General features: G+C 41.7%; 1 long non-coding RNA gene across 7 annotated transcripts in view; it reads right to left on the bottom strand.

Annotated features, from left to right (window-relative positions):
• LOC135175948 (uncharacterized) overlaps nt 1–21,895 on the bottom strand; it is a 56,414-nt gene extending 34,519 nt beyond the window's left edge. For 3 of the 7 annotated variants that reach the window (XR_010302516.1, XR_010302528.1, XR_010302514.1), the window contains exons 1-3: nt 20,699–21,236; nt 11,230–11,356; nt 4,798–4,878 (exon numbers count right to left, since the gene is read on the bottom strand). This is a non-coding gene — a long non-coding RNA (uncharacterized LOC135175948). Of the gene's footprint in view, nt 1–4,797; nt 4,879–11,229; nt 11,357–18,342; nt 18,532–19,342; nt 19,385–20,698; nt 21,237–21,569 lie in introns of those variants that run through there. The other 4 variants (XR_010302523.1, XR_010302525.1, XR_010302526.1 and 1 more) reach the window with 4 other exon arrangements.
• Nucleotides 21,896–22,208: the final 313 nt, after the last annotated feature.

The following is a 22,208-nucleotide window of genomic DNA, read 5'->3' as shown; positions in this document are numbered from 1 at the left end:
AATTCGTGTTTATATATTTTGCTGGTTATTACTAGATCTAGATATTATCTACAGAATGTTTCCATTACCACGTAAGAACCTGAATATTATTCAAATTAATGGTCAGGGGTGGTGAGAGTTCTAAATATCAAAATTAATTAACAATATTAATTTTGGAAAAAATATCATCTCATATTGATTAATTTCCCCTTTGTAATACCCCTGTAGTGAGCAGGCTGGGGTGAGTAAGACACTGGGAGGGGACACAGCCAGGAAAGCTGACACTGACCAAAGAGATATTCCATGCCACAAAATGTTATGCTCAGTCTTAAAACTGTGAGGAGGACATTTTGGGTAGGCAACCACTGCTCAGAAACTGACTGGCATCAGGCTGTGTGTGGGAGGTACTGAGTGATTGCCTTTGCATTACTTGCTTGGCTTTGGTTTTCTTCCTCTTTTCTTCACTCATTAAACTATCTCTCTAGATTGATGCAAGAGTTTCTTGCTCTCTCTTATTTTCTCTCCTGTCTCTCTGTGTGTGGGAAGTGTGAACAAGCAGCATAGTGGTGCTTAGCTGCTGGTTGGGGTCAATCCATCATAATATCTCGCACATCTGATTTTTATATATATCTTACTCAATGTCCCAGCTGATGAAGGTAAACTATTATTTTAAAATCCCTACTTTTCTATTCAAAGAAGTGAGGAAAGAAGAGTTAAGTTTCTTGTCCATGATTTACAAAAATCCTCTTTGTAGTTTGTTTTTGGGTTTTTTGGGTTTTAGGGTTTTTTTTAAGAAGTTCTACCCAGCAGTGTTACTTTGCCCATTTGCAGTCTGTAACGCAGGGGTAATTAACTAATGTGAGATGGTATTTTTAAAAATTAATATTGTTTATTAATTTTGGTATTCAGGAGTCTTGCCTCCTCCCCCCCCACTATTTTTAATAATAATCACTTTCTTCTGCAATGGTCATGGAAACATTATACAAATGATAACATAGGATCTAGAACAAATAACTAGCAATAATATAACATTAATTGATCTGGAAGAGAAGGTTCTTGTGGTCAATATATGCTTGCCCACTACATGGACTTGGGAAGCTCCTTTCTGCTTATAGCAGAAGGCAATTGCTGAATTACAAGAGATTTTAAGTATTTACTCACAAAAATTATCTCCTGACTCACAGGGAGACAGTACCCAAACACTTGCAGTGGGTTCTGTTGATGTCTTCTTAGCCACCGAGACTTCTGATTCTTCCCAGGCTTCACAGGGTGCTGGGGAAAAGAAGCAGATGATCTCTGGCCAGGTCTTGATTTCTGTGGATGATCTGTGTGTCCCTTTCAGGGTTCCTCATCTTGGCAGGTGTAGGCAGGATGTCTTGCAATGAGCAGTCGTAGCATGAATGTCACACTGGCTATGCAGGCCTATCATGCGGAGGTGCTTAAAGCCTGTTCCTGGTAAACTTGAAGCAGGCAGTTTCCAGGCAGTTCAGGATGCAATAAGGCAATGAGGCAGAACACTGCCAGAAGCAGAGAGCAATGGAAGCAGGCAGCATCTCATTTTATCAATACAGCCTGAGACTAATGGGACTTTGGACACAGAATAGCCAATCAGAATGGCAGTTATCCAAGCCTGACCATATTAGGTGAAGCCATAGGCTTGCTTTAACCAAATTTGGGGAAAACATAGGCCTTGCACAAGGCAGGCACAAGCCAGGTGTGTGTACTTTGTTTATCACAGGATGCAAAGAGGAGCAAAACAAGTCTGGGCAAGCCAGGATCCTTAGACTCAATGGCTGCAGGTTCTTTGTCCTCTTTTTCACAATTGCTTCTCCCCATAGCAGAAGGGAAATCAGAAAAACACGTCTGGGCAAGCCAGGACATGTTCAAGCCTATTTTAGCCTATTCAGACCTACCACAATACAGTCTCCTCCATTCCATACTTGAAATACCTAAATTAAGTTTCACACATGCTGACCTATGTTTATACTCCTGCAATGTAAGAGTCTACTTCTGGAGATCCCTAGTGACATTACAAAAGCAGAACTGGGGTGGCTGGAAGCAGTTTTATCCTTTTCATTGTCATGCTGCTCTTGCTAAGAGCTGCTGGCTGTTGATGTAGAGAATTGTGCTTCTTCCTTCAGGAGGTTCTTCAAAATGAGTGAAGAGAGGTCTGGAGCCTTGTGGGAGTGTGGGAGATTGGAAAGGGGAAATAGGTCTCTGACTTGTCTAATGACAGCACACAGATGTTCCTGGAGTAGCCCACAGAGCTTCTCTGTTCCTTGCCTGTCTAGAAAACGCAATGGACATAGAGAAGTTGAACTCCTGGAAGTTCTTGTCCATTTGTGTCACACATGAGAGAAAAGAAAGAAATCCAAAGCCCATTTTAGGCATCAGTCTACAAGGGAAGCACATTGCTGCCTCTTTTGGAAAATGAGTTCAAACCACACAGACTGGTGAGGTCTGGAATTCTAAAGAACAAAGGTCATTCAAGAAATCACACTTGACTTTACTGAGCCCTTGTTCCACCTAGGAGAGGAACTCTTTGCTAGAAGTACTGTATGTGACATGTAAAAAGAGGGGTACTCATTTACCACTCCTTCCCACTTTAGTACAAAACCAGTTAACTCTATTTATGGGTACAGGAATACCTGCAAATTCAGGCAGTTCCAAAGTTCTTTAGATTCCTTTAGGAAGAAAATCTATGGGGTGTAAGTGATTCTTGTTAACAACCACAAACTGCACAGATCCCAAAGTAAAAAAGAGATATTTTACAGTATTTTGTAAGCTCACATTCTCTCAATTTTTCACCTAATTAGATAATTATTCTCTCACTGATATAAGCTTTGCACAAGGAGTGCTGAACAGGGTTACAGAAAGGTGATACCAATTAATTACTAACAGTAATTGTCATTTCATAGCCACGTTAAATTTTAATTTGCTGCTGCCAGCTTGTTAAAGTGCCAATTACACATCTCCTTTTTCATGTGGTAAGAAAAAGAGTAATCATGCATTTACTGCTTTTATAATTCCTGAGTTAATTCTGCATCAGCTTGAGGTATGTCTGCTGTGCTCTGGAGCCACACTGAGCTCTCTGAAGAGTCCAGTGAATGGGGAATTACCACACTGGAATGGCTTTGTGAGAACCACACAAAATCCTCTCTCAGAACACTTTAGCCTAAACCATCTAGAAATATTCAGTGAAAAGAGATATGAAGTGACACCACAGATCAAAGTGCACAGTAGTACTCAATGTGATGTAATGGTTTTGCTATATATCTCCGCTTTGTGGAGGAAGAGAGGAGAGAGACAGCTTCTTGTAGGGAGGCTGTGCTTCTTTTTTGGTTATGGTGCAAAGGCTCCTCCACCATCACTGAGCTGAAGGTGACCACGGCAACAGAGGGGCAGGCAGACAACTGAGGGAGATTGTGTACTTTAACTTCTTCTCGGTGGTAGAGCTTATCCTGAACATCTCACCTGGTGTGACGAATGCTATGAGCATGGAAGTAATGTCATTTTAAGGTCCCATACTTTAACTATAGGACTATGCATAGTTCTGTTATGGCTCAGATCCTCAAATCCTGCCTTGTTGTGGCATTTTGCTATTTTCAGTGCTTCCATATTTTGGAATCACACAGCTAAGCAGAGGAATAGAACTTCCTGCACGTTTACCAGAATCCCTCAGAGTTTGTACACATTTCAGGGGTTTGGTTCTGGTTTCTGTAGGCACAAACATTCAGATCAGTTCTATTTAGTCTAGGAAAATTCACTCAGTCTCAACAAAAAAAGATTTTCCTTCTATGAAATTATTCCAGAACTAGAGTAATTTCCAAGGTAGTTTTTGTCTCTGGGACTAAAGTTCCTGGTGACTACTGACTCATACTCTTGGTGCTGTGTGTTAGTTTGAAGCTAGCTAGAATGTTTTGGTGAGAAGAACTAGATTACAGGCCGTGAAAGGGAAACAATGGTGATGTCTACCTCATTCATAGGCTTGCTGAGAGGTATAAGAGCAAGAATCCAATCATAGATAAGGGAGTCACTTTCTGTCTGGGCTGTGGGCTGTATTATTTTTCTCTCTCTCTAACCTAACCTGATTAATCCACCTGCTTCCTAACCCTCCTGGCTGATCCTCCATTCTTCCTTGGGCGCAAGGCTATGTCTGGGGTAGAGAGGAGTGGGAGAAGGTGGAAGGGTGGTTGAGAGCCCCTCCTGGGACTCAGGTTTCTGGAAGGGCTGTTGTGTTTCTATATCACCTTTTACCTTATATATTTCTGTATATAACTATAAATATTGTAAATATCTGCTTGTATATTGAGCTAAGCTGTAAATACTAAAGCTTCATTCAATTTCCAGAGATGGCTGAGTCTAGTCTAGGTGATTTCCAAAGTGTGTGGGGTGGAGGTAACACCCAAACCTTCACATGCTGTTTACCACTGCATTGGGAAAGTGTTTTTTACACAGAATAAAGCAGTATTACACTGAAATGCTGAAAAACAAGATGGAATTTCTAAAGGCTGGATCACAAAGACTATTTTTTTTTTTAAAAACTACAATTAAAAACCATCATGACTAAAATGACTGTTTTCTGGGCACATTCTAAAGCAAACTTCAGTTTCAGACATCTTCAGGACATCTATTCAGTATGATTCATTCCATTTACTTTGAAAATGTTAGAGACTCAAGGTCATTTACATTAAGACTGCATCACTATTAGGGTTATTTGTTGTTAGTACCATAAAGAAGACAATATTCAGATCACTAAGAGGAGCATGATTTTAGGAAGACCCACCAATTTATTCACTAGGTGTGACAACATCCTACCTGGTTCCTTGGACACCTTACGGAGAATGCAGATCACAGGTCCTGTGTTGCTCATTTCCATCACTTCAAGCTTTCTTGACTCTGTGACAAAAAACAGCAAATTATTTCTGTTACAATACTCCTCAATGTTTTGCAGGTGATTTCTACTAAGAATAATTTCCCTGATAGCAAAGTTTTCTGTAATCTGCGAAATCCACTACTAATCAGATGATTGCCACGGTGCTTGGTGAGCAGTGTGCCATTGATGTTTATTGCACAAGGCTAATCATACACAGGTTACTGCAGAGTCACAACTGCTCACATCAAATGCAACAAGCCTTCAAGAAGACTGGCATTAACAAAAGCATACTCTCAAGTGCACTTAGAGTGGAGAACATGCTCCTGAAGTTAAATGACTGACATTGGGTTCTTTTTAAAGTGGAGATGTGTCCTAGATAAAAGGATCTAGGTGTGCTACGGTTCTGTTTATGTGCTCTACAAGATTTGCTAATGTCACAGAGTCACAGTAAACATCCAGCTGGACGAGACCTCCAAGATCATAAAGTCCAACCCTCAACTCAGCACTGAAGGATCAACACTAAACTGTGTCCCTAAGCGCCAGGTCCACAGGCTGCTTAAACACCTCCAGGGGTGGTGACTCCACAACTGCTCTGGGCAGACAATTCCACAGTTTGAGAACCCCTTCAGTGGAGAAATATTTCCTAATACCCAGCCTGAACGTCCCCTGGCACAGCTTGAAACCATTTCTTCTGGCCCTGTTGCTTGTCATCAAGAAGAGGCTGCACTCTTCTTGCTCCAACCTCTCTTCAAGTAGTTGTAGAAAGCAATGAGATCTCCCCTCAGCCTACTCTTCTCCAGACAGAACATCACCAGCTCCCTCAGCCCCTTGTCATAGCCCAGGTACTCCAGGCTCTTCTCCAGCTTCATTGCCCTTCTCTGAACCTGAATGTTCCTCTTGTAGTGAGAGGCACAGAATTGAACACACCACTCCAGGTGTGGCCACACCAGTGCTGAGCACAGGGGATGATCACCTCCCTGTCCCTGCTGGCCACCCTGTTTCTAATCCAAGCCAGGATGTCATTGGCTTTCTTGGCTACCTGAGCCCACTGCTAACTCATATTTAGTCGATTGTCAACCAATACCCCCAGGTCTCAAAGTAGCCTGACAGAACAGATCATTTATTCACCAAAGGAGCAGACATCACAAATCAATACATATTTACCATGAGAGCAGTGAAATACTGGAACAGGTTGCCCAGGGAGATGGCTGGGGTCCCATCCCTCAAGATCTTCAAGGTGAAGCTTGACAGGGTTCTAGGCAACCTGATCTAGTTGAGGATGTCCCTGCTTACTGCAGAGAGGGTTGGACTAGATGACCTTCAGAGGTCACTTTCAATGACGAACAACTTCCTCAAGCAGAAGCCATGCTAAATACCTGGCAATCTTGGTCCTCAATGGGAATTTGCTAAAACTTCTGTGCAGTAGCAGGTGAAATTTTGTTTAATGGTATCTGCTCACTTCAATAACGCTCAAAGAAAATGCAACATGAAGAGAGGCAAAAACACTTACAAAGCTGATTCTTTTTGTTATATCCTCATCTTGGCAAAAATAACTTTCTATTAGTTTGATTGTTTTATAATTTAGATGCCTGCTTAAACAATTTTCCTTTGTTAAGGTCACATGATCTAGCTTCTTTCAGTATAAGAGAGAATTTCTTTGGTGGTGTGAGTAGGGCCCATGTCATTATAATATTGAGCATAGGATATGAAAACAAGCACACAAGGATAAACAGAACAGTAAGATCTCAGGGAACACTAATTGCTAATGAGGTCACAGGTTGTCCCTTCAGACAGTTTTGACTGTGTGGGCCACTAAAATGTCTTTGAAAAAGATGTAATTCACCATCACTTAGTGGTGGCAACAATAAATTGGGTCATCTCACCAAGGTTTCAAGACAGTCAGCTCTTTGAGTAGTGTACAGAAGGCTAGCCCAATGCCCATTTGGAGTGAAATAAGCAGTTCTGTATACACTTTAACTGTTGCTTATTGTGCCTTAAGCCACTCAAATCCATCTTTACAAAACAAAACATTTACGTTTTCATTTTGTGGTGATTGATTAGAATAAATGACCGAGGCTGTGCTTCTCTTGAGCTTCTAGGACCCAATGCTTTGGACAAAGGACAGTTGCTTGGCTTCATCTGTTGGAAGGTGTGTTACTGTTTAAACAATAAACAGATTATAATCTCTAGTCCCCTTGCCAGAGCCATGCAGAAAGTAGATTGGGTGCTTTAACACAAGTACTGTTGTTGCTGACAGGAATTATCATTTCCTAAACATGCAGATGGAAAAGTGGGGCAGCTCATCAGTGTATTTATGAACTCATTTAGAATAAGAATAATGGTGGGTACACTTTTCTGTGTCCTTGTAGATGGGATTCAAGACTTTCATAGTTCTAGGGGCTAGTTACTGCAGCTGATCAGAGGTACACAGTTAACTAGTTCTTCATAATGATCTCTTCTAAATTTCTGTCCTTGTCAGAGCCGGGATTTAATCCAGAGAGTAATGCTTGTTCTACCTGACATTAATAAGGGAAGTTACAACTTGCAGCAACAAAGTTCCGTGTTCTTCTTTCTCACACAGAATCAAGGGGAAGAATGCAACTAACTTTCCTACACTATCACAACCTTCCAGTCATTTTAAATGTTGTTACTCAGTAGAAACACCAAGTTACCTTTAGGATCAGCCCTATTTTTTTTATATTTCTTTCCCATTTGTACATCCTTTTCTGTGTTCCCTCCTTCCAACATCAGGCCTCAGTTCTGTTATCTGTCTCTTTTTTCCCTGTTTCCCTTATTTTCCATCACCTAAATGAGACAAGGGCTCTTTGGGGGGAAAAAATCGCACAATCATGTTACTAAAATCTATGCCTGACAGCATATATTATGACATCTCAATCATAATGTATATGCACTCAGGCTACATCAAGCTTTCATCTAGAACTTGAACTGTCAAGTTTCCTAATATTTGAGGACTTGACTTTGAAGCTTTAAGGTTATTTCAACATTATGTTTTAAAAATTCATAGTGAAGGTTCAGAAAGATAGATGTCTGTAAAGACAGGGAGAGAGAGAACCCATTCATCAACATAAGGAACAAGAGGCTCACCATTTTCAATCACTACTGGAGCCACTTGGCAGGTCTGGAAAGAGAACACTGTGCTACTTCACAAAGAGTTTACACCCAAGATGTTACCCTTTCAGTGACCAGAGCTAAAACTCTCCCTTTTAGTGACCAGACACAGTCTCAATATACCAGGTGGGCTATTAAAGTACTTCAGGTGGACAATATCCAGATCACAAAGCCAACTTGTAACTCAGACAAGTTCTGGGAGTAAGCATGACTGTCTAAAATGGTGTCATTCTGCTCTGTACTGAGGTGTCTTTCCGTTATTGCCCTATAATCATTTAAAAATTAAAAGGAATGTATTGTCTGTGCACTCTGTCCCACATCCTTCCTTGAACTGTGCTTAGTTCTTCATGAGAATCCTCACCAGGACTGTTTGCCCGCCTACTAAACCTGAAACCCACCATTTCATGTTCTGTCTCTTCGTGTGTAACTCCCTCTAAAGGCGGCACCCAGGAACTGCTGCTCTGGTCGAGTCTTCCTTAGCTTACACAAAGGTGCACCAGGTTTCCCTGCCAGCGTGCTCCATAGGCACTTAGAAGCCTTTGCCTTGCTACAGTCCAATTCATCATACGTTCAGATGAAAGACAGCTGTCAAAAGCCAATTCTCCTTCTAACAGGCAATGTCTGAAATCAGGGCGGTGAGTTAGAAACCTAAGACATCTCTTGTTGCAGCCAAGAAACTGAAATGTGCCTTCCTCACTGGTCAGCCTCTCTTGACAATTTTAGTGCTTAGTTCAACAATTTCTTACATTCTTGTTACCTCCTTTGCAAGAAAAATGCCAGAGCAAACAGCTCCAGGCATTAGGGCAATTACATTGCTGCAGAGAGTCTTCTCCAAAGTTGCAGTCACAAGTCCTGAGTCCCTGTAGAGTTCCATTGCAAAAGGTTTCTGGTAACACAGTGATACCATGGAAGTAACTCCTACATGAAGTCTTTCAATGACAACATTTGTTACCTCAAATTTAGCATTAAATTCCCAACTAGAGAAACAGATATAACATCTTACAAAGACACTACAAGAGACAACTCAGCTTAAAACACCTTACTTGGTAAATTAAGTACATTAAAATATAGCATTTTGATGAGTTCTTAGAAGATTTTTCTGGGTGGCTTCAAATGATGTAAGACAGGAGCATGTTTGCCCAAGGGAGAGATGCTGAAATAGTGTGACATAAAATTCCTTTTCAGACAGCTGGTAAAACAGCAATCACAGTTTCAAAGACTGAAGCTGTCCCAGGTAACACTTAACACCCAGTAGACTTTCGGGTGTCCTACTCAGCACACAACTCACACAGAAGGATTAGTAAAACCAGTAGAATATGACAGGGTGTGAGCTCAGCAGTGTAAATAGCATCAGGAGAAGCCAAAAGTGGATAAATCCAAACTTCCCCTAGAGTGTAGTGAACAGGGAATGAATCAGTTTTAAAAGGAATTGAATTTCCTAAACTAATTAGTATGCAACAACATGTTTCATTTAGCACTACTAAGACGTAGCTACGTCTACAGCATCTGGTGTTCACACCATTGTTCCAAACAGTGAGCAAAGGCAGCTCTGGCTGCACACTGCAGCAAACTACTGTGATTACCGAGAGACATGCAGCATGCTTCAAGAGAAGCTTTCAAAGAGCAGCTATGCTTTAGCAAAGAGGAATCCTTGGTTATTAAAATGTTAACAAGAAAAATCAACAAAGTACAGGGTTCAGTATTCTTGTTTCTTTTCCAGCGGTTAGTGTTCTTTGAATGATGAGGAAGTTAAGATTAAGCAGATTTAATGGGTCCTATGTTTGCTTTTTTTTCATTCCACATTAATTAAAACACATCTACAATTAGCTGCTGTGCAGTGGCTGCTCTATGTGCAGCCACATGCTCTTTTTAGAGAGCTTTTAGTACTTCACAGTACTTTACAAAAATACTGTGTATTTTCAGGAGTACACAGCTAACTTTCAAAAAATCCAGAGACCTAAGATTGGTTCTAGGGATGTTTTTATCTGTTGCCATTGTCCAAAGACACTTGTTAAAATGCTTTAAAACTAGCCAACCTGTTTGCTGCTGCTGCATTTGTTTTGTCTGCTGTTTGCCTCGCATGCCTTTGCACCATGTGTAGCTGAGGACTTGCTTTCCCTATGAAAGGAAGACCTGACCCTGCCCATCTTTTGCACTGAGCCAAATGACTTGCCCCACGCTGGGATACAGCTGCCAGCCTGAGCTCAGCTGTGACAGAGTCCGTTTAACTCTGGTTGAGTCTAGGTGACGACCTAGCAACAGCCTAGCAATGAGTTGTGCCCTGAAGGGAGGTTGTAGACAGGTGGGAGTTGGTCTCTTCTCCCAGACAACCAGCAATAGAACAAGGGGACACAGTCTCAAGTTGTGCCGGAGCAAGTATAGGCTGGATGTTAGGAGGAAGTTCTTCCCAGAGAGAGTGATTTCCCATTGGAATGGGCTGCCCAGCGAGGTGGTGGAGTCACCGTCCCTGGAGATGTTCAAGAAAAGCCTGGATGAGGCACTTAGTGCCATGGTCTAGTTGACTGGGTAGGGCTGGGTGCTAGGTTGGACTGGATGATCTTGGAGGTCTCTTCCAACCTGGTTGATTCTATGATTCTGTGATCAGTACCAGCTGGCCCGCTGCTCCAGCCCAAGGGCAAACTTCTTTGCTATAGGCAGCACCTGATTGGACTGTTTCAGCCTGTAAACCTGAATCCTGCTTTCCCCAGGTGGCTGACCACTCCGATGACCTCCTGAGAACCCAGGGAGGATTTGCCTCGCATCTGCGGATCCTCTCAGACAATGCGCTCAATTTGAGCTACACAAGCAGCAAAACCCTGCCACACCATCACTATGTGGAAGGCCACCACATGGCTGGGACTATATTTTTCCTTGTTTATGCTTCTACATATACTTTTGGATTACAAATATTGAGACTCTGACCAATGAGTAAACTAACTCTCTTTTCTGAAGTTTGCAAAAGTTTATGTTTAACCTTTAAGTGGCAGTTTGTGCTGCAAGACTCTCCAGTTGTTTCAATTTTCTAAAACCTTTCCTAAAATCATTAAAATGTATCTGATTGTATATAAACAGTCTGCAAAATTAGTTTTACCAACTGCATAATAGAATCTCTGTGTATTAACTGTAAATAAGTTTGGGGACATTTTCTTTATATAAAAATTAATTAATTATTAATAAATTTTATGTCTGCCTCATTATAATTCACTTCTAACCCAGATTCAAACCCCTCCTTAACACCAGCTGACCTGGTCTGCTCTTCTTCCTTTGGTATGGTGGGCTTGTGATCTGCCTCAACGTTGTCATCCTGGGCTTCTGGTCTTCCTGTTCCTGCTGGTCCCCAGAAGTTCAGTCTCACAGTCAAATAGATGTATGCTGTGACAGAAAGAGATGTTAGCTTTTTGCCCTTTTGGTGCCCTATCTGTTTGCTGAAGAGATGCCTGTATCATTCTAAAACCTGACTGTAAATGGATTAATTTAACACTGCACAAAGAGTAGAAATGGCCACTTAAGGCTCAGTGGCTCTGAAGAGCAAGGGAGGAAGGAATGCTGCACAGGACAGAACACAATGACACACTTGGTAGCATTTTCAATCCAAAATGAACTGGAAAAAAGCATCTGTCTCACATCTGTGCCTAAAGAAGGCAAGAATTATTTAATGGTGTCTGAGAGCAAGAAGCATGTAATGGTGTCTGGAAGCCACATATGTTCTACTTTCTTTGTTAATACAAAGAAAACAAAGCACATGTCAATAATTTTGCAATTTCACAGCTAATAATGTAATCGTTCTTACATTATAAAAGCAGTTTTGCTGTGAACCATCATGAAAACAAAACAACTATAGGTAAAGATTCATCTTGCTATTCACCTGGTGCAGGTTAAGTAACTAATCTAGAGTTAAGAGCCTCTAAAAGTTATTTAGCTTCTCTGACCCACTTGGTTGCTTTCAGATTCTGATAGTATCTGCCTACGTGAATATCAAAGAAACTATTTCCTTTTCTTAAACCTATTCACTAGAACCCATCCTGTCAACCTCTGCTAAACAATCTGTATCCTATTTCTTATTCCTCTAGCTGTAGGGCTGCACAGCTGTAGTGCTGTAGGACTTGGTGAAAGAGAGCCTTCAGCTCTCAAAGGTCTCAGTGGCAGTGTGGTACTGAACCTAATGTTGCAGGGGTACACTATAAGAAACTGAATGTTTTATGCTTGAGTTTGTGTTTTTGTTACATCTTCACCTTCTGTGCTAAAACTTGTGCAGGTAAAAAAACAAAAACACCCAACACCAAACCTCGGTGAAACCTAGCTTTAGAAATTTCTCTTTTTAACTGCATAGCTACTTGTTTCACTCTGAAATCATTCAATTCCTTGGCACCAACAACTCACCATTTGATAGCTGCTGTAAAACACACTAAGCATTTAAGCAAATGAGATACTGTTAAAAAAATGGAGAGGAGAATAAACCTGGGCAACAATTTCTCAAAATCTATCTACTGCTTCTTGGAAAGGACCAAAGGAAGAAAAATCTACTGCAGAAAGAGTGAAAAATGGCAGAAATTGGAGAAGAATATGAAGGAGTCATCTTGTACATCTGGGCAGTGAAGCAGTACAGCAAAGTCTTTGCCATCTGGTAAGGAAGAATAGACTAAAAGAGACTAAAGGACCATGGAAAAGGAGCAGCTTTGTTCACATTGAGACAGGTGGCCAGGCAGATAAATATATGTATCAAAGAAGCAAAGCTTGGAAGCCAGAAACAGGAAAGTGTAGATACTGACAGAGAAGAGCAAAGGATTTGTTCTTTTTTTGCAAGGCTGAAGAAGTCAGATGTAAATGAAAAATCACAGGTAAAGGAGCAGGGAGGAAACAGGAATGCAAGAGACTGGGATTTCCAAATGTTTTACCTTCTTTTACTACTTACAGTTTCATTGCACATGTGATAATTTTGGGTTGGGAGAAGAACAGCTATTGTGATCAGTACTGCACATTGAGGGTAGGCAGATTCAGCTTAGACAGACTTTCTGATTAACTTCTGAAGTGTTTGGGCATTCCATAAGAACAAATATGAACTAAGCACCTCTTCTGGACCACTTGGTTTCTATCACAGCTACTGTTTTGACCCCAAATCTGAACTGAACTGGAACTGACACATTTTCATCTTTTACTTCATTACTGTTTCTATTTCATTAAGTATATTTGAGCCTGGAGTATTACAAAGCAAAAGGAAATCTTTGCAGTTTAACACAGTCTGATATAATATAAACAAGCTGAAGCAACTCTAGAGAAGTTACCAGAAAAAAAAAAAAAAAAAAAACCAAACCTCTACAGCACCTGTGTGAAATAGCATTGGTTATTCATTTGTGAGCATACACACCCATGACCATGATTAATTACCAGGGTTTAGTATTAAGCTAAATCTGTTCAGTCTTTAGAATTGAGCTGTACTGGAAGCTCTCCTGGACTGACTGAACATTTTGTCCAGACTTGCACCACACACAATACAAAACCTGGAATTAATTCCTCAAGAGTCTGCCTAGTGCAATTGTTCTGAAGCCTTGTTTAACAAAGGAGAAAAGAAAGCGTATGCTCCCAGCGACAGCCAAACCCCTGAAAATGAAAAGGATGAGATGTATCAGAGAGAGGGGGAAGTGTGTAATTAGATGTTCTCTGAATTATCCTAAGCAGAATGGTCAGAAGCAGAAGACCATTGTACACTCCTTTGCATCTAACACAAGCATGTGCATGGGTAGCCTGTGGGAAGCTCCCACATGGCAATGGTCACTGGACCCCCTTCATGTCCTTGGCCTTCATCTAACAGTACAGTGAATTTGTTATTTGACAGGAAAAGTGAAGAATTAGAGTTGCTTTCTTTTAGGAAAACCCTCTAAGAGCTCAAATGCTGGATAACCTTCCCATGGATGAGAACCACACAGTGTACTGCTCCCTAGTGGGAGAAGGCCTGCTGTTGCTGTGCAACTCTGGCTTCCCAGCATTCAAGGGATGTACAATTATCTTTACTGTCCTTTATCTCTTTACAGTGGTAGCTTAAATAAATAGTCATTTAAGAGATAGTTTATGGAGTCTGAGTGCCTTTCTTACCGGGATCATAAAACTCCCCAGCATCTCCTGGGAAAGGACTTTAAGAACACATTAGTGAGAACAGGATAGGTCAGCAGGGAAACAGACAGGTGTTTTAAAATAATATCCACTATAATTCTATAATGCAATGTAACATTTTAATTCAATTTACTATTTGCCTTCAGGGTAGTCAAGCTCACTTCAAGCAGGTGACAAGGTGCCAGTATTTCCCAGTTCCACACAGAATATTTGTGCTTTCACCAAACCTGAATCTCAAGTTTTTCTCTGTGTAGGAAAAACTTTATGTGAAGCTAAAATCACATTCACTTAAAGCTCAAGATTAGTCCATCCATCAAGCAAGCTGTAATTCAGACCATCAGTCTCCAGAAGTGTAAGACAGCTTCCCTCTTTTCCTGCTTGCACCTCTTCTGATTCATCAGTGGAGGAGGGAGAGGCAGGTAGCCTGCATCTCTGCAGCTTGAGAATGAGCAGGCATAGCCCAATGCACTGAACTTCACTGTGTTTTGGGAATTTAAGAAGACCATGCTTTACACTTGGCTGTGTCTAGAATCTTGCTCTCCACTTCTTTCTCAGTGGCTGCTGTGGTGGAGGGGCAGCAGCCCCAAAACTGAGGCTTCTCTATGCCTCCACAAGCCTGGACATGTTGTTCTGCCAGGACTCACAGGGCAGTAAACATGTGTAACACATACACGCCCAGCCCGGGTACCCCAGGGGTCCGCCCAGGTAATCCCCTATTGGGAGGATGCTGGTGATGCCTTTGGTTGGGTTACATTGCTGGGCCTCTGCAAACTTCCAAGTACAGCCGTTGGTACTCTTGCTTTTGTTCACTTTTCCCTGGCCATTCTGGCTGCTAACTTTCCCCAAAAAATGGCTACAATATAGTGCAGTATTATGTTCTTTCTCTCTGTCACTGACAGGACAGAAAGTCTTCCAAGTGTCTGAATACCAGGATTCCCTTATTTCAGATATCTGAGTGCCATTTGTTTCTTTCTTTGTTTTGTTGTGAGTTTGGTTTGGTTGGTGTGCTTTTTTTCATTACTATTCTGTTTACTCAGTAGTTAAGTCACATTTCCTTCAACAGCTTCTCTGGTCCCCTTTATCTTACCCTCTTACACAGTAAAACCCAGAAAGTAGGAATGCTCTGGAGAGCCATGGCAGCAGTCTACCACTGTGGGAGAAGTGATTTGCTGCAGGAGAAACACAGCTACAGTAGAAATGAATCCACATGCTTGAGTGATGATAGCGGAAGATATTTTCATCTGTTTTTTCTCACATTACCTCTTTGCTGTTTTGCCATCAGGGGGCCGCCAGCCAGTCAGAGCCACACCATCCTCTTAGGGCTGTTATAAAAACAGCAAATGCCACTACTGGTTTTGCACTGGGAATGAATGAAGTGTTCAGTAAACAGAATGATCCTACCTCAGGCAAGTTTTATTTTATATTGGGAGGTAACTGCCTCTCCCTCACTGTCTTTCGTCAGTTCACAGCACATCAAGCAGGGAAACTGGCAACAATTTATCTAACACCTTTCATCTTCAAGCGTCCCAAAGGCTTTACTGGGATAGTTTTTTTCTACTGTTAACCACCGCAATCTCTAGCACCTGGTCACACTACACAGGAAATTGAACACTAACCAAAATTCCATGCCCAGATTAAGTCTGAAGGTATTTAGCTATACCCTGAGTAGATTTTAGTAAGCAGCAGAAGTTTATCATCTTCAAGAAACAAAGTTGAACAACCAAAGAAAGCTTACCCATAGACTTCAGAATTGCTCCTGAGACACCTTGAAATCATACAATGGTCTGGGTTGGAGGAGACTTCCAAAGATCATCTAGTCCAATTCCCTCTTCAGTCAGCAGAGGCATCCTCCACTAGATCAGGCTGGCCAGAGTCCTATCAAGCCTCACCCTGAACATCTCCAAGGATGGGACCCCAACCACTTCCCTGAGCTACCTGTTCCAGTGCTCCATTACTTTCATGGTAAATAATTTATTCTTAACACCCAATCAAATGCGTGTTTAAGCTTCACAGACCATGCTTACCTAGTCTACCAGTAAAATACTTCATCTTTTTGATGAAGTACAGTATAAGCCCAGAGGTAAAGCAGTCCTAGTGAAGACAGTAGCTGCTTCTTTGAAGACAGAGGAGGGACAGCCAAAATACTGAAGTGCAGCACAAAGACATTAGGGACTATAAAGACAGGTTTACCTGCATAAGGTGCCCTTTGATCACAATTCCTCTGAATTTGCTTGTATTTCAGTGAAACTGAATGTTAGCAACAGCAAAGAAAAGATGAAGATGCAAAGATGGGAAATATGAATTACAAGATGGATTAGCTTTAGTGAGAAAAGGAGATAAAGGCATTCATTTGGGCAAGGAAGAAAGAGCCTATGCAGCGTGACAGGCTCAAATCAGCTTAGGTCAACAGAGCTAGTAAAAGGAAGGGAAACAACAGTTCATATCCAAGTGGATTAGCGAGGATATCTTTTCAGGTATTTGGACCCATCTGTTTATCCTCTTTCTCACGTGGTGTCTTTAGAGTTAGGTATTTTCCACTATTTTGCTACAGCTGAGCTGGCTACTAGAGAAGCATCAGTGTGCTATGCTGCTCCAAGCCAGCAAGGTCAAATTCCTGCTGCAAGCCTGAAAGATGCAAAGTATTCTAGATAAAAAAGCCATCACCTGCAATATTTGAAACAGAAGGGTAAGAATCGTATGCATTGGGCACTTGAGGGGATTCCACAAAGCTCAAAACCATCCGTCTGCTACTTGATAAGTATTAAACCCTATCCTCTTTAAACTGAAAAAGAAAAAAAAAAGGGGGGGGGGGGGGGGGGGGAAATAAACAAATTGGGGGAAAAAAAAAAAACCAAAACATCAGTAACATGCTGACTAGCAGCAAAACACGGCCACGGCCTGTGGAAATCAGTTAAGGGTCTTCGCTGGACCTACCGGTACAGGTTGTACCAAGCTGAAATGTAAAGCACTGCTGCCATCTGCAGGGGCTTATCCTCGAGGTCATACCGGACGTACAGAGTTTGTGGGAATACAGATGCTCTCTAGAAACTGCCTCACCCTGCATTATGCTGTGGAGTATGTGTCACATTCCATCTCCGCTTTTTAACGGGGCAGTGTGGTAGGACCAGGGGCAATGCATATAAACTAGAACACAGGAAGTTCCACCTCAGCTTGAAGAAAAGCTTCTTTACTGTAAGTGTGACAGAGCACTGGAGCAGGCTGCCCAGAGAAGTTGTGGAGTTACTCTATAGTGACTTTCAAGGCCCACCTGGATGCATTCCTGTGTGGCTGGCTCTAGAGGATCCTGCTTTGGCAGCGCGGTTGGACTCTATGATCTCTCCAGAGGTCACTTCAAACCCTTACCATCCTATGATTCTATGACTGTTTTTACTTACATCACCCTCACCAAAAGGCCAAAAATATTCCAGGTTAAACTTCAAAGAAATCAAAGGTAAATTGGGTCTGTACTTGGCAATTTCAGTACAATTGCACTTTTCAGCCTATGCCCTTCCTGTGAGGTTATTTCTAGTACTGCAAGAGATCATACTAGCCTAGGAAGGTATGTTGCAACCTTAATCAAAAAATAAATTACCTGAACTCCTGTCTGACATTAGGACTTATTAAATTTCATCCCATAATCACTGTTCAATGCTCCAATCTGTCTAGATCCCTCTGCAAGGGATCTTCTCTTGTCCCTCAAGAGGCAAGATGATTCTCCTCTCAGTTTGGGGTCATCAGCCAACTTGTTAATGGTCCAGCCCAATCCTGCATCCAGATCACAGATCAAACTATCAAACAGGACTGGCCCTAGGATTATCCATGAGGACCATTAATATTTATTACTGTAGATAATAAAGCTTCTGCCCATGGTCAATGTTTATAGCATCTGCTTTGCACTCCTGTAGCCACCTTGGTATTGATTATCTCAATGCACTTGAACTTAAGCCTCCCATTACCTTGAAATGAAGACATGTGGAATTTACACAGTCCTGCTAAGACTACATTCCTAAATAGCATTTAGAAAAATGAATTTGCATTGACATTAGCAAGTATTAAGTATGTTTGTCACTAACATTAAAGGAACCAAAAGTCAAGCCACTGCTTTAAAGAAATATTTCTGTTCAACCCTGTAAATACATACAAATATATATCCAGAAATGAGTCATTTAGAGCAATAAATTTCTAGATTAAAGGAAGGATGATCGTCATCTTCAGGAAGTATATGGAAAAAAATCTCCCATCTTGAGTACCTTTCATCCCAGTATCTCAAAGGGCTTCACTGGATAAAAAAATATCACTGGAATGAAGATATCTGCAGTGTACCGTAACAAATCCTTCCTCATCCATAAGAACTTTTCATGGCAGTGTAAAAGATGAAGAGAAAAGGCTGTCCTCAGCTGAAACTGCAGGGAAAATCCAGGTCAGCAAAATTCCTAGAGCTGAGTAAACAAGGGGGGAAAATCCACTAATATTCATTAGAACGAAAAAAACCCCATACCTTACTTTAACTTGCACAAATAAATTTAAATGTGAAAGCTTAAATAGCCCCCAAATAGATGTTAGAATGATAATTCACACTTTATATTCTAAATGGGAAAAGTGTGAGTAAGCTGCACAAGTCTCAATGACAGCGCAGAACCCATAAGACTTGGGCACCCTACCTCTCCAGCACTGAATTAATGCTCTCATTTGCATCACCAATATCCACCACAAACTGTTCATAAAACATTTACACAGGGAAAACATTTCCTTACAGACTCAGGCAATAAAGATATGTGAGCATTTTGTGAAGAGAAGAAAATAATGTATAAATCATCCATCAGAAATAGCCTCTTATCTTGCGATCACCAACTAGATTAGCAACAATATCAAAAGGTTTAATGGGACCAGCTACCAGCATTTCATTAGACAACTGATTTAAATGGAAACATGCAGATTGTAGGAGTGCTGTAACCTGTGAGTCTACCTAATTTTACACAGCTGACTAGGACCTATTGCTACTACCCTGGGGCAGCCCTCTCCTAAATACTGGGGAGCAGAACTGTATGACCTCCAAGGAAGGGCTGCTTAACATAACTAGCAAGTGCAGTCTCTGGAACACGCTGGACTGGAGTGTTGCCTATCAGCTGAGAGCTGTGTATTGCTTAGGTACAGTTCCAGATTTGTGCTAAAAATACACAAAATTGAGATAAAAATAATCACAACAATGTCTTCTTCTGGAATCAAGTCAATGAAGACACTGAATCTTACTTTATTGGTGTTACATCTGTCAAAATATCTTGCCAATTCCTGTGGAAAGAGGCAGGATTAAAAACAGATCACATTTAATGGGTTATTTATTTTGGTTTTAAAACATATTGATGACGTTGCTGCTGTTGAAAACTAAAACTAGGTATTGCTAACAAAAGGGTATTTTAAGCTCTCCTGCACATTTGCATTCCTACCAACAGCTATTTTAGTTCCAAGATCTTAAAAGGATTACATTTGGAAGTTTAAATGTAACCACAACACCAATTCTTTCTCACTTAGGGGCATTTCACACTGCACTGCTACAAACAAGTAATATTTCAGATTCTAGAAACATCTCTCAAGCCTAACCTGCAATACCTTGCATAGTTCAATGCTTGGAGTCTCACATAGCTTTGTGTGTTCATGTGAACAGCTTCTCCTTTTACTCATAAAATACAATCCTGTGTTTTACAGCACTGAATGTGGGTTCCCACAAGCCAAGTCCAGCAGCCACCTCTAACTTCACACTTGCACTCCACGGGTCTATATCCTCATCCCATTTTCCCATAAGCAGTAATTTATGAATGTGCCAAATTACTCCCAATGTCAGGAAATCTAATTAACAATATTCATAAGTACATCTGACAGTTGGATCTATACAGAGTAGTTAAGGCAAAGGACAAGACAAAAATACACATTGATATTTAGAAGCTGAGGGCTTTCAGCCAGTTTTGCATTGTTTTGTGCTATAAAATGACTTCTGAATTTCCATAATAAGATGCATCTTCTTAAAATGCCTAAAATGCATAACTCCTTTTGGCTAAACCAAATTGATAAGCCTCTCTAAGACTGCCATATACAAGAAGGACAATTAACTATATTGCAAATGGAAGCTTAAAAGTCAACAGAAGATAATTATAAACACGAATCTCCCCAAATGTATGTTCTCTCCAGCCACATTTCTTTCAATTTAAACAGATCATACACAGGCAAGTATGACTGAATTCAATTATTACAATCCCCATAACACAGTGATGTAAAAGGAAACAGCTACACATTAAAATCAGCAGAAAAGATGCGCTAGAAGACAACTGTATAATAGGAGAAGAAATCATGCAGATACATTAAAGCAAAGGACTGGAAAAAGAAGCAAAAGCTTCTTCCATCAAGTGGCTTGACATACAAGAGTCAAAACAAGTAAGATTGATAGGCATGCAAAATGCCAGCAGGACAAGGCAGCAGAACATCACAGAAGAATCAGGCATGACCTGTTGATGTTCACAGGTTAACTCTCAATACTGGTATAGCACTCAGCTGTCATAAAAAATAACTCCTGTCATATAGCTACTGCCTAAAACAAAACCTCACAGCTCTGACCTGTAATTCAGGCTTCAGTTTGAGAGCGATGGAAAGCATTAGAATTAAACAAACAGCTGCCTAAGCATTCCTGTAAGTGTTAAAAGCTTTTCTTTTGCTGCTAGTATAGCACTTCTGTGTTCATTAATCAATGTGGCACTTGCTGGCTGGTCAGCCTGGTATCCAGCTGCAGAACCAGCCTAAGCTTGTCCCAAGCCCCCCTGCTACCTCAGGAACAGCAACATCTCCAGCACCATTTATTTTCTGCATGCACTAACAGGCCTTAATTGCCTTGATCAGCCTCACCTGAGGCCTCCCTGCAAGCCTTCTGCTTGTGGACCCTTACTGAAGCTCAAACCCAACACCTTCAGGCACTGGTTATGTGGCAGGTGAATCCATCTCCAGTACTGTCACAGCTGTGTCATGAGCTCTATTCTGACCTGTGGATGCTTTCCTGGCTTGACTTTGGATGTACCTTGTCACTGTGAACTTCCTTGGCAACAGCATCTGACTATGGCTGCAGCTATCATATTTGATCCTTGATTTGCTGACTTGGGCTCCTGGCCTTGCCTTGTCACCATGATCCTCACTAATGCCATGGGCTTGCCATTTCTGGGTCAGTCCTCCTTGTACCATGCAGCTCTGTGGGTCTGGACCTTGTCAGCAGAAAGGCTGCACTCTGCTCCCTTCACAATCAGCTCAGGGCACTGGAACAGTATGGAAGTTTCTATCTTTCTGTTGGTGCTGAGCCAGAACTTGATGGAATGAGCAAGTTACACTTTGCTAGAGTGAAAGATGAGCCTTAAAATACGCTAATTAAACGTGAAAGGCTGGAGCTAGACGAAAACCTTCACTAAAATAAAATATTTTTTTCACAAATGCCTCATTTTACCTCAGAACTTCAGCTTCCCAAACTTGCAAGGACCGGTGGGCGCTCTTCCCTCGCCAAGATGGCGCCGAGAGGCGCAGGGTGGCTGCGGTGTGGTGTTAATGACAGGGGGGCAGTAGCGAGTCGGGCGCGTAGGGGCCGAGCGCGGAGGCTCGTGCGGCCTCTGGGCCCAAGCTGTGCGCTCGAGGAGAGCTGTGAGGGGAGCGCCGGCGCACAGCGTCCCTCCTGTGAGGGAGGACGGACGCGGGATGGCGGCACCGGAGCGCCGTCGGGTGGGGCGGCTTGTGTCGGGAGTTTCGCGCTGGCTGTCAGGCATCCATGGGAAGCAAAGCTGATAGGGAAGCTGGAGTGGTGGGAGAAAGAAGGAAAAAAGGTGAGCGTGAAGCGTAATGGAAGGTTTTGGGTGAGGAGCGTTGAGTGAGGGCGGACTGGGGCCAGTAACACCTTCAGCGGCAGGGCAGAAGCCCAGAGAGGCAGAGGTATCCATCTGGAAAAGGGTTTAAATCTGCCTAAACCCCCCATCACTTAATGTTTTAGTAGTATTTTTGTAATTTCCAGTGTGATTTAATTAGATCAGGGGTTAGAATTGGATGCTGCATGGTTAATGTTGCAGAAGTTAGGGATGAGAAACCTGTGCCACAA

The sequence above is a fragment of the Pogoniulus pusillus genome, chromosome 1 (genome assembly GCF_015220805.1).
Source record: "Pogoniulus pusillus isolate bPogPus1 chromosome 1, bPogPus1.pri, whole genome shotgun sequence".
Lineage (NCBI taxonomy): Eukaryota > Metazoa > Chordata > Aves > Piciformes > Lybiidae > Pogoniulus > Pogoniulus pusillus.
The sequence above is the reverse complement of the archived record's forward strand: the minus strand, read 5'-3'. Positions and strand labels throughout refer to the sequence as shown.